Genomic DNA, 12,112 nt, shown 5'->3' on the forward strand with positions numbered 1-12,112 from the left:
AACTCAAAACCCGACTCTACTAAAAAAAATGGTTTTCGAAGAAAAACATTCTGTTAAAGAATTCATGATTGCTGATACATGTGCATCTCTCAAACATATTTACATGTAAGTCTTAGCAGAGATAAATGCATCATTGTCTTTCCTTCCTTGTGACACCAAAGGAGATTTATTAATTTCTGAACTTAATGGTTTGCAGAATTCTTTAATTTACGCCTGTTAAAAACATTTTTGTGTCATTTCCGTAAACGCAGGCTACCAAGGAAAGACTGAACTGTTATTTCATTTAATTTGGGTAACAAACGTCGCCCCCATGTAGCTGATGAATTTATTGTTAAGAGATACGAATGACAAACTATTTTTTTAAACCTCTATGCTTGCTGCTACTCTTAAAGCAACATATATATAAATGTGAATAATAAAATTATTTACGCTTCTTCACAGACTTTACAGCCTGTAAACACGATAAAGTTTTAATGTCAATGCGTAAAAATAAATAAATAAATAAAATCAAAGCATCTCACCCGAATTGACCACCTGAAGCCCTCGGTTGTAAGTCAGTCGGCACAGAGGCAGTAAACATCTGAAGAGAGGGTAGGTCTGTAAATCAGCGAGTGAACTGTAAATAGCACGTGCAGGTGGCAGAGGAGGGAGTGGAGGTACTGGGGGAGGGCAAAACAAAGGAGGGGGACGAGAGAGAGAGATGTCGGCGGGTCGGCGAGGTTACGTCTTCGTTGTCATCCGTGCATTTGTCGTAGATGTCTCGGCGCTGAGACAAAACAAACGGGTATTCATCCTGGAAGCAAGCTGAGTGTTTGTATCAGAGTCACGTCCTGCGTGTTTTAGACTAGGGAGGAGGGGTGTCCCCCTGTGGATGGGTGCGCGGAGGAGAGTGGCGGGAGGAAAAGTTGAGGTTTGGGACTGACTTCTCGGTACAGAAGCGTCGAGCGTCTGGAGGATGAAAAAAATTGAAACGCACAGTTGCACCTGGGTGAATGGATGTTAGGTTTGTTTTTTGCGACGAGACGAAATTTGTCTGTTTGGGTGACACAACAGTCGTTGGGAGGAACAGGTAAAAAGCACCGGTTGTTCCCCCCGTTTGTTTGTCCACCAACCTACACCGTTGAGGCCAACACTCATCTAATTAGAGATAAACAAGATAGATAATTTGCGCCTTGAAGTATATGATATAGCAGTTTTCGGGTGAAATCTTTAATATAAATGGTAATCAGGCGTGAGAGGGAGGGGGGACAAAGGACAGAGAAGAGAGTGATAAAAAGGAATGAAGACACTTTAAAAGTATAAAATATACACAGGCACATACAAGACACACACAAACATAAAACAAAAATCAAAATCAAAGTTCCAGCCTCATAAATGTTGACGAGTTCAGTCCCCAGCAACACTTAATTCATCCTTGTGCTTTGTCACCGACCCGATCAAGGATCACAAACAAACAAAGATGTTTTTTCATCGCAAAATGTCTTGTAATACAAGTCTTCAGACATCTATTGTCTTGCACGCCATCTTCATGCTTGCAGTCTAAATTTTTTGTTTCCAAGCTAAGCAGTTAGGTGCATGAAACCTCCTCACACGTGCGAGAGCTGGTCTGTAAAGAAAGCCAACGGCCTGAGTGTCGAAGCATCTTCATCGTCACAGTCTGTTAACAGCTTCAGTCAGTTAATGCCATGGATGTCAGTGCTGCTTCATATCAAAATCCTCACAGCATATCTCAGCCTGCTCAGCCCTTGCCTGTAAAAATTATTTGCCGGTGTGGAGACGGACAGGTGTTCCAAGTACATTGCCATGAAAAGGGTTCCTAGGTTCCACAGCAATCTGTGGTAATTGTTCCCTGTTCACGCAGTTCTTTCACGTGCTTGGAGAGTTGGGTGCGTGGGGGAAAAAGGGGAAAGGTTTTCAGAGAGTTGTCTTTCCTTTCTCTGGCTCTTTCTTTCCTTCCTTTCTTTTCTTAAGGGGAGATGACACGACAGCAAGGTAAGACTGAAGCGGGCCAAGGGAAGACGATGCATCAATGTCGCCATGACAGGCATAATGGGTGAGGGGCGACTGCGGCCAGGAGTGAGGCCGTCTTCCCGTGAGGGCAGACAGTCATCCATCCTGTCACCTCGCATACGGAAAGTTGATAAGAAGATGATGTTGGCTTTATACTGGTCTTAGCTTCATATTTTTAAGCCACCTTACACCATGTTGATGTTAGTGAGGCTTTGTCTTCTTCATCGTCAGTGCACCTGGAATATGCACACACTCGCGCACACACATACATACTGATTATATTTTACAGAATATATCATCTACTTCAGGCACACTCTTACAGGTAAGAAAACAAATGCCGTTTTATATTGTCTAAAAAAAATCTCACTTTGGCTGTGATATGTAAATTTAAGCCTGACTTTCTTTACAGCTGAATTATGTCCGTCATTGTGCAAACTTCTCCAGCGACATTGAAAAGGCTTAATAACAAAATTTTAATATTTTCTTCAACACTATTTTTGCATCTCGCTCTAGAATTGTTCGTAAAAAGTGTAATGAAGCATTTAAAGCTGAACTTTCTCTAAAAATAAAAAAAAACTTTTGAGGTGAATTACACAAAATATCACACACGTACTTTGCCTGTCGACAAAGCATGAAGCTGCAGTTCGTTGAAAGTCTTTCAATGGTTTGTTTTACATCCAATAATTTCTTGATGGCAGGAGTGCAAAGGAAGGACAGTTTTGATAGGTCCTTTTGTTTTGGCACTTCTGCTTCCGTGCTTAACTGCCCATAGATTACGAAAACATTTCCTTGGTGCAATAAGAAACATTTGTAAACTTTTCTGGGTAATGATCCTAATTTGAATAAACGCTTTTCCTTTCGGTGATTAAATCGTCAGACATTTTTATTCTCTTTACTTTCTTCTACCTGTCTTCAAACGCAAAGCAAAATAAAAATAAAACTTTGCTACCTGACGAACGGTTGGTGTGATTAGCTGTTCTATAATTTCACCGAGGTGAAGAGTTAAACAGACGATTAACCCGTTCCCATTCATCTTGAAAACTTCTGATTTTGATGTGCTAACATGTTTTGGAAGTAAATCAAAAGTAGGATATCTGCATGCCTTGTTTATTTCTTTTGTCGAAAAGTTTATTTTGATTGTAAACTATTGCTATCATGTTATAAAAAAGAATATATTTAGCTTTTTAGGTAAAAAAACACAAGCACATCATATTAACTTAATTTCAATCACATTTTTAGGGGATTCGATTTTTCATTAAAATGTGCTAATTTTACTCTGCTTGCATTTGATGTACGATCATTTAGAACTGGAACAAAAGAAGCTTAGAACACATTAGACTTCCAGAGTTACTGAAGAAAGAATAAACTGTCAAATAGCAGCTAGCAAGTCAATGACAAAAATGTAGGTGAGGATCGACAACCTCAAAGACTTTGAAGAAAAGCCAGCCTATGCTTCTTGACATCGACATTTACTCCATCATCCACCTTCCAATCCCACTTATCTTCAACAACAATTTTAAACTTTTAAGTTTTCTTTAAAGCCAGTTACAGAAATATATTTAAAAAGTGTTGTGCATGCCTTTTTCTGATTGTGAATCCAAGACAAGGGTAGGGGGCGAGGTAAGGAGAATGGAGGCGACGTGATGAATGCTAGTCATCACCATGTCATTGCTCTACAGACATCCCTTGACACGATCAACCAGTTTTTACAGTAGAAAGTGCAGAGCAGTTAGTCCGCCAGGAGGCGTGATACACGCGATCCCATACGTGAAAATTCTGGTAGCGAAGGGGTTAAAACGGAAACAATCCTTAGCAGCCTTGGCATACAGAGGACATCCTCAAAACCTTCACACATCTAGCAACGGTTACAGGAGGTAGTGCGCATGATGTCCCCAAGACTTCTGGACTGATAGTGCACTTTGCAGCCCCCACCCGGAAACCGGCAATGGCCACCGTTTGTCCGTACAGCGCATGCGCGTCGTGGCCAGCCGGAAGCCGCCTTGAAGCTAACGGAAGTTGTCGCGAAGGGAAGGGACGCGAACAATGGCGGGGCAGGGGCGAACCCTGCGCTCCGTGGCAATCAAGTTCGACCGTTTCGCAATTGTGGGAAAACGAACCTCTCAGCTAATGAGTGTTTAAGGCCAGCGAGATGGGTGCCATCAAAAGACGGGGCCAGCCTCGAGATCAGGAAATTGGCGGACATTACCCCTCATTTTGTGCCGACCCGCCTGGGCCAGCTTACTGGGGGGAAGTGGCACAGTAATTTGTAGGAGCGCTTTTTACATATGTTCATTACTTCAGAAATTTGATTGTTTAATCAATATCGGTGCATTACTGCCCACCAGCCAGCCACGCGAAGTCAAAACATCGATAACAGCCGCAGCCTGACGTGTCCGCGGACCGGAGCCCAGCAAAGGGGAATAAATCACTGCTTAAAGGGGAGGTAAAATGTTAGAGAGCACAAAAGAGAAGAATAGACTTGTCAACGGAATAATTGTACGGTTATTTCTTAAAGTTAAAATTAGGTGGATTGGACGATGAAGCGGTATTTTTGTAGGACATGATTTTGGTAGGAGAGGTTCGGGTAGGGGAAGACAATACCCAGGTAAATTGAAAGAGGAGAGAGCCCGGGGGAAAGTGGACATCAGAAAGGTCTCATACCCGGATACCTAGTAACCATCTCTAATTCTAGTTGGGGGTATGGCGGATGGTTGGTGGTTGTGGCTGAAAAACCCGGTCGGTAGCACAAATGAGTACCTGATGCATCAAAGGAACTGAAAGGCGATGGAAAGAGATTGCCGGGCACCGCCTTCCTCACGACGCGCCCCTAAACACGGTGAACCACTTACGTTGTCTGCCTATACTCCTCAAAGCACTGAACTATGGGACTCTTTACTTTTTATCATCTAAGTGGAAAGATGTTGGTGCGAGGGAATCCCTTTTTCCCAGATAAAACCATAACGGAAGTGAAGAGCCACACAAAGGTTTGGGAAAGAAAGGTGGAAGAGGGCGTGTGTGTGGGGGTGTGTGTGTGTGTGGGGTGGTGAATGTGTGGGTGTGCGGGTGGTGGGATGAGGGAGAAAGTGCCTCTTGCCGGGTGATTGGATTTTGCAGTCGCCTTATTAAGCACCGCTGATGTGTGCAGTTCACGCCTGCGGTCCACTTTCCCTGCTTCACTACTTCTTTTGCTTCTTCGCCATGTAAAACATGCAACAGCGTGACGGCTGCTGCCTTTAGCTTAATTCCCCTGCAGGGGGGGGCGCTGGTGACGGCAGGGGGCGCTGGTGACGGCACGGGCGCCATGTGACTGGCTTAGCGCGTGATTCTGGAAACACGAGTACCATCGACCTGCGCTGTCCACAAAAGCTGCAGGACTAATGCTGCCAAAGAACCACTGGTCACGAAGGAACAAGAGATTGATTGATGGATACCTGTGAATGGATGATCGATGATTGATCGATTGGTTGATTAATTGATTAAATGGTTCATCGATCCCCAAAGCTCATTTGTTGCTTTACTGCTTGTTTAGAATGAGTTAACCGAGTCACCTAGGAAACTTTTACAAGAGCGAGCTGTGGAAGCTGAGATGTATACTTCCTGACTTGAGACCTACAAAAAGACTAAACCAATCATATTTTCATCATCTACTTTGTTAATTTTTTTATTTAAATACTTTTTAAAATGTTAATTATATGTTTTCGTTTCTTACTTTTTTCTTAATTGATCTATTCTTTCTTACTTTCATTGTTTCTGTTCTTTTCTTACTTTCTTCACACTAAAATTCTTCTGAAATTACCTTTTCTTGGCGCTTTTATATTTTCACACACAGTCTGTTTGCGTTTGGACCTGCATTAAATGTGGAGAAGTGAATGCAGACTTTCTACTTGCATTACTTTTGAAAATTCTTTGAACAGGAGACAAAAATTCTTGTCCTTCAAAACGGTCTGTTAAAGACCTACCTGAAGTCTCTCTGAGACTGGAGCCTTTTTGTCTTTAATTTGCAAGTGTCAGATAATAAGTCATTGCAGCTTTCCCCTAACTTTAATCATGCCAGCCTTTCAGACTATACACAGCCTTAAATCAAACAACATTTTTGTTGTTTTTGTATCGTCTTTCTTTTTTACCTGCAAAGCGTCTTTGCCGTGGCAAGGTTTATGCCAAGCGAGATTGCCCCGGGGCCAGCGAGAAGATGCGAGTAAATAAGTACAGGCCGGCGCTGGAAACATTATTTTGACAGCGGAGGTATACAGTGGCGCAGTCGGCCGTGTGTGTGCTGCGACATGAAAATAGTTGCAGGTCTGATTGCATCTGGACGTGAGCGCGTGTCTAATTACAAGCCGGCGGGTCGCCATGATAGCGTCCTGCGCCTGATCCTATCCTCCACTGCGCGTGCCTTACACGTGCATCTCGTCTTTTCGCGCCTGCCGCGATAAGTGGCGCGAGGTTTCCTCCAACGTCGACCTGCTGTCATCGACGTTGCATTATGACTATCAGGAACGCTGGGCCTCCCAGAAGGCCCTTGACGTCAGCGGTGGTGGGCTGTATGTAACCATGGAGAAAAAAATTGGAGGGGATGCGATCCCTGGTGGATGTTAATGTTAGGACATTTGTAAGCAGGACATCTTTGTGGTCATGACTGACCCCTTGTTGCTGAATGGCTGAACTGTTGTTTGTTAACGTGTGAGATAAACATGACTGGGTCCAACACTACAGGGTAGTAGAATTCGAAATGGTAGGGTGGGAGAGACAGAGTGACAAAGAAAGAGAGAGGATGAGTAAAGATAAAGGAAAAAAGAAAAAAAGAACTACGTGATAGAGGATGGCACACACACACACACAGAAAGAAAGATTGAAAGAAAGAAAGATGGCAAAACAAAATGCCGATAAATAGAAGAGATAGGAAATGACGCTCCAGCATGCTTCTACTCATGTGGTCGTCACCTGTTCTCGATGTTTCTTCTCTTCTCGTCACCGTCAGCTGTCTAGCGTCCTCGGAAAGGCTGCAATCATAACAAAGGTGAATAAATGAATGGTTGCGTGTTTGAAGAATGACAATCATTACAGATGACTCCTACCTCAAGTTGATGAAAGTTAGTGAATGCACACTGAAGGACAGAAGCAGCAACAAGAAAAAGAAGAAGAAGAAGGTTCATCATCATCCTCCTCCTCCTCCTCCTCATCATCATCGTCGATTACTCCTTTCTCCTATTTTATACCAAATATAAACCGACACCAATTTCTCTACCCGCTCTGAAGGCACTGGAGCTAGGGTCGTGAGAAGAAACGTATGTTTCATTAACGGGCTTTTATACCTCACAATACCAGATAACACTCAACCCCAGTATAAGAGAGAGAAAGAAGAGAAGAAGAATTTAGAGTTATCGTATTTTGTCATCTTTTGTTTCGTGGCCTCTATCATCTGCAAAGTGTTACATCTGTTGTAATCTTGACCATCACGATTCAATCGTCGTTGAAGGAAGACATTAGGCATTAGCCTGCAGACCTTTCAGGAATTCCTTTCCTGATGGGAAATAAATTGCGTTTCCCAAAGAGTGTTTAGGTCATGTGTAAACCTCTCTTTCTTTCTTTAAAACAAAAAAAAAAAAAAAAAAAAAAAAAAAAAACAACCCCAAAAGCAACAAAGGCATAAATAAAAATTAACTCCGCAGATGGGGCCCCAGGTAGCACCCTTTCATTTCTGTTCTCGTACTTTGCTGATGTGTGAATTTCTTTAGGAATGTATGTGAATGTCACACAGAGTTCAGGGGTCGGATGTACTTTTGCAATCTGTTACTATTTATTTACATTAATGTTAGCTACTGCAGCTAGCGTGTGTGTCCCCTGTCTCTGGTCTTTAGATAACAACATCAGCAACATCTTCAAACACAGAAAAGAAAACTACCGGGTGGGGAGGGCAGGGGTGACAGGCGGACAGATAAGTAAAGATCCTGTGTACTAGGTATAATTTCTTAGACACAAATTCTAATTGAAATCTTAAATATTTGGTAATGAAGTTGGCGTGGCTGGGTGAATCCATTTGGAAAATGTGATTTCATAAAAATTATTATTAATTATAATAAGCTTTAGTGCTTACAATTCGAACCTCTGAAAACAAAGACCTTAAATATTTTACGAGCTGTTAATAAAAAAAACAAGAAGACCATCTCCTGATAAATTGCATTCCAACAGAATTTTAAAGCTCCAGGAGAAAACTAAATCACAGAACAGAAAAAAAATGAATCAATTTTGAGCAACGAAAAAGCCATAACATAAACTCACTTGTCGGACATGAAGTACTATGTTGTGTGAACATCTGCAAACAGAAGGATGAGATGTAAATTTTTTTTTAAAAGTCAGAAAAAAATGGCACGAAGGCTCGGGGAAACAGCCTCTCGAGTCGTACACCGCCAACTAATGAGGGCGACGTTTACTTTCAAAACCACAGCTCTCCAAGTTTCGCTCGCGCTCGCACCAGGCAGTCCAGTAAATGACTTTCGTCAACCTCGCAAAATTAAGCGTTTGCATTACCTTTCGCGTGCCGAAAGGAACTTGTGTAATTTCAGAAGCCTGCATCAATACCTAACAGGAAGAGAAGGGTGGATGAAGGCAAGTGCGCCGCCCGGCCATGAAGCCTAGTTGATTTTTAAGCTGCACAATGGGAGGCCGAGTGGTTTGTTCTCGGTGTCCCCACCAAAGCACATTTGCTGTTCTCTGCGCTCTTTAACACAGGACTCAAGTGTCTGGGCTTATGCATGTCAAAATATGTTTCGTCATCTCGGCTGCTGTTAAACTGGGAGGATGGCAAGAAAGAAAGAAAGACGCAAAAAAAAAAAAAGAAGAAAGGAAGAGAAAATAGAAAAGAAAAGTTTTAAGGACCGAGGGATGGATGAGAGATGTTTTGAAGAGGTCTATTGTCCGTTGCGGGTTTCACAATAAGCCAGTGCAGACCTGGACGAATGGAAGGGTTTAGGGGTGAGGAGAGGTTTGGGAAAATAATCGGTTCTTTGTTTCGCAAATTATTTTGGTTTAAAAGCATGTTGGTCGGCTGAAACATGTTCAGTCATTTCCAAATAATGATCAAGTTTTACAGCAAACATTTTACTGGTTTATTTGCCTGTCAGAGCTCTGTTGTTAGAATTACATTTATCTGAATGTAGTTACAAGACAAGGTAATGCAGGGTCTGGAGTCTCTGTATATGTTATTATCATGTATGTGTTAAATTTATTGTAAAGTAGTCCTGAACATACATGTGTGTGTGTGTGGATGGGTGTGTGTGGGCGTGCGTGTTATCATAACAATGCATAAACGTGTTATTGAGTGCAGTTCTGCATCTCTTCCGGTGGTGGGTCCAGTATGATGTTTCTTTGCTTGCAGTAAGCAACTAGCAATATGTATGTGTAATAGAAAGACAGTTGTGGAAGATGTTGATGTGTTACTGGATTGGAGATGGCTGCAGTTGATGTAACAGACTCAAAAAGAAAAAAAAAAAATAATACCTCCCTAGATTTTGACCCAGAGCTTGACAACCTGACAGCAATGAGCTACAGACAGGAAATAAACTTCCTGGAATAAAATTTTCAAACCACACAATATGCTTGAGGAAAACAGAAGCCGGTGTTTCCAAACCCAGCCCTTCTTCCAGCTGCCACACTCATTCCTTTGTGCCCGTCTGTCCGTTTATTTGTTTGTTTGCCTGTCGATCTGTATTCCTTCCTTTTATCTGTCTACCCCTTGATACAGCCACGGTCTCCCTGTCTGGCTTTCCGTCCACCGAAATGTTCCTGAGAATGATGTGGCATGCATAAACAACATAAAACGGGCGTGTAAACAACGTCAGAAGGACGTACAAACAACTTAGTAGCTGAAACATTCCAGCAGAAAATACTGATTAAAGCTGCGAAGTCAGGTAAGTGCATGCGAGTACCTGTTGCCAGAGTGCTACCCGCCCCGCTGTGTAGTCTGTACTTCACGCCGTCCCGCTACCCCGCCTCGTCAAGAGGAGACAAGTCGGCCCACCGGCTTAGGTCCTGCGCCATCTTGTAAACTTCTTATAGATTGTGAACACCATCCACGAAAATACACCCGGAGACGTAGAAGGTCTAGTTCAGATCTTCTATTCCTTCCTCTTGTTCATTTTTTCTTCAAGCCATTCATCGCAATTTATGGTAACAATAATTTCACACAAACCATAAAACATGTATTTTGGCTTGTTTATTAATTAATGACACGTAATAAATGAATAAATAAACAAGAAAAATAAATAATTTCATAATGAATTCTTAGAGACGGTTTTTTTCTAGAGCTGCTTTAAAACGCATATGATGACGTCACTTCCTGTTGCAGTTTATTGCCTGTTTGCTGTAGCTCTTTAGTGAAGAGGAGTGTCTTAATCTCTACTTTAGTAACTTAATTAGGAAAAGAACCGCACCCACACATGTTCGAAATCTTCCCGTGGTCCTTTGAGGAACCCTCAGGAGGAGTGCATCAGGTTTAAAGGAAGAGAGGGCTCTCAAGAGCCTCATCCAAAAGCAGAGATCGGACATGTTAAAATGTCATTTTGCTGTTTTCTTTTCTGTATCCTTCAGATTCATTTTCTGGTTCTTTAATCAATTGTCTTAATGATTACTTTCGAACTTTAATTTTTCGTATTTGTGAATAGCTATTAAACTTGAAAGTAGTGGTATGAAGTGGAAAGACATTGCATGAAAGGGAAAAGTTTTCTCCTATGAAAAATCGCGTGCATACAAAGGGGAGAGAAAACAAGCAAAGGATCCCTGCCCTATGTACAGCAGTCAATAATTTAATCACAATTATTCCAGATGTAGTTATCCACAACAGTCGTCACAGAACATTCTGTTACAGAAACGTCCCGACGGCAGTCATAGTAGTCTTCATTGCAGTCATGGTAGTCTCCCTTGTACTCATACTAGTTCCTAGTCTCCCTTGTCGAAGGTCTTATTGCATCTTTAAAAAATACACAAACAATAAAGAAAGTCACGAACGATACAAAAACCAGGTTTAAAAAGACAAAAACATTATTAAAGAAGACTAAAACAAAATGAAGGTCCTTAAACTGTAGCAACTAATATAGCACCTAAAATTAAATAAAAGTCTAGAATAGGGAAAAATGGATGTGGCAACCTGCCCAGTTCACCACCACTGCGGACGACAGGACACCAAGAGCAAGTAATAACAACTGGAAAAGAGGGTAAAAGCAACAATACAGATACCCGTAAACAACACCAGAAAGCAGAAAACAACACCTGAGGCGACACTGAGCAGTGACATCCTCCAACACCTTCCCAAACCCATCCTCTTCTTCCCATATTCCCCCAAGATTTCCATCCCCCACAATGCGATTCTGTGCCTGCTTGAAGGAGTAAATTTGTCCTACTTCTCAACTCTACCATGTGCAGATGAATTGAGATTCAATTCCAGGCTGAAATGTGATTGTATAAGGGTCAGTCTTGTGTATTTTTGATTGTTGTTGTCCTGTGAGGTTCTAACCCTTGCTTTTCAATATATATGCTGCTAATTGCCCTCTGTGATAAATAAGTTCAAATCTGTAATCTTAGGGACTGGTTCGAAACTCCCCAGGACCAGTTTACTCTCTGTCAGTATTTACGTTCATACGTCCTTTTCATTAAATTCCATGTGACTGAATAATTTTGAGTACTTTGTAATAAATGATAAGGAAGTACAGTCGTCTTGCTGTTCGTTCCTGTACTGTAGAAACAGACAAGAAGACAAGCAGAGACCTTTCGTCAGGAAGATGGACACCTGATGCAGTCTGTCACAGTCCTGGTTTCAACCTCGACAAAACATCTCTCGAGCAGCCCGTGATGTCTATAAACGTCACGTTGCAACGAACTCTGGGTGCACGTGACACGCGACCAATGTCACTCCCTTGTGATGTCTCCAAACGTCACCTGGGTTTTGTGGACGATTTCCGGACGTGAGTGACTGCGCATGTACCAAGAGGACGAGCTTCTGTGACGTTTATTTTCGGTTGGAGCGTCTTTCGGCCATTGCTAAACGAAGCTTCTAGAAGTACTTTCTCGCTGCTTTCATAGCTTCTCGAAGAAGACATAACCTCTAGGA

The 12,112-nt window shown here is 42.1% G+C and overlaps 1 long non-coding RNA gene across 1 annotated transcript; it reads right to left on the reverse strand.

The window, feature by feature from the left end:
- Positions 1–537: 537 nt before the first annotated feature.
- On the reverse strand, positions 538–10,081 carry LOC112553456. Its single transcript, XR_003097054.1, has 3 exons — positions 8,290–10,081; positions 6,952–7,010; positions 538–597 (listed from the first exon to the last, which is right to left on the reverse strand). It is a non-coding gene; the product is annotated as an uncharacterized LOC112553456 (long non-coding RNA).
- Between the last annotated feature and the right edge of the window lie 2,031 nt (positions 10,082–12,112).

Source organism: Pomacea canaliculata, linkage group LG12, assembly GCF_003073045.1.
Source record: "Pomacea canaliculata isolate SZHN2017 linkage group LG12, ASM307304v1, whole genome shotgun sequence".
NCBI lineage: Eukaryota > Metazoa > Mollusca > Gastropoda > Architaenioglossa > Ampullariidae > Pomacea > Pomacea canaliculata.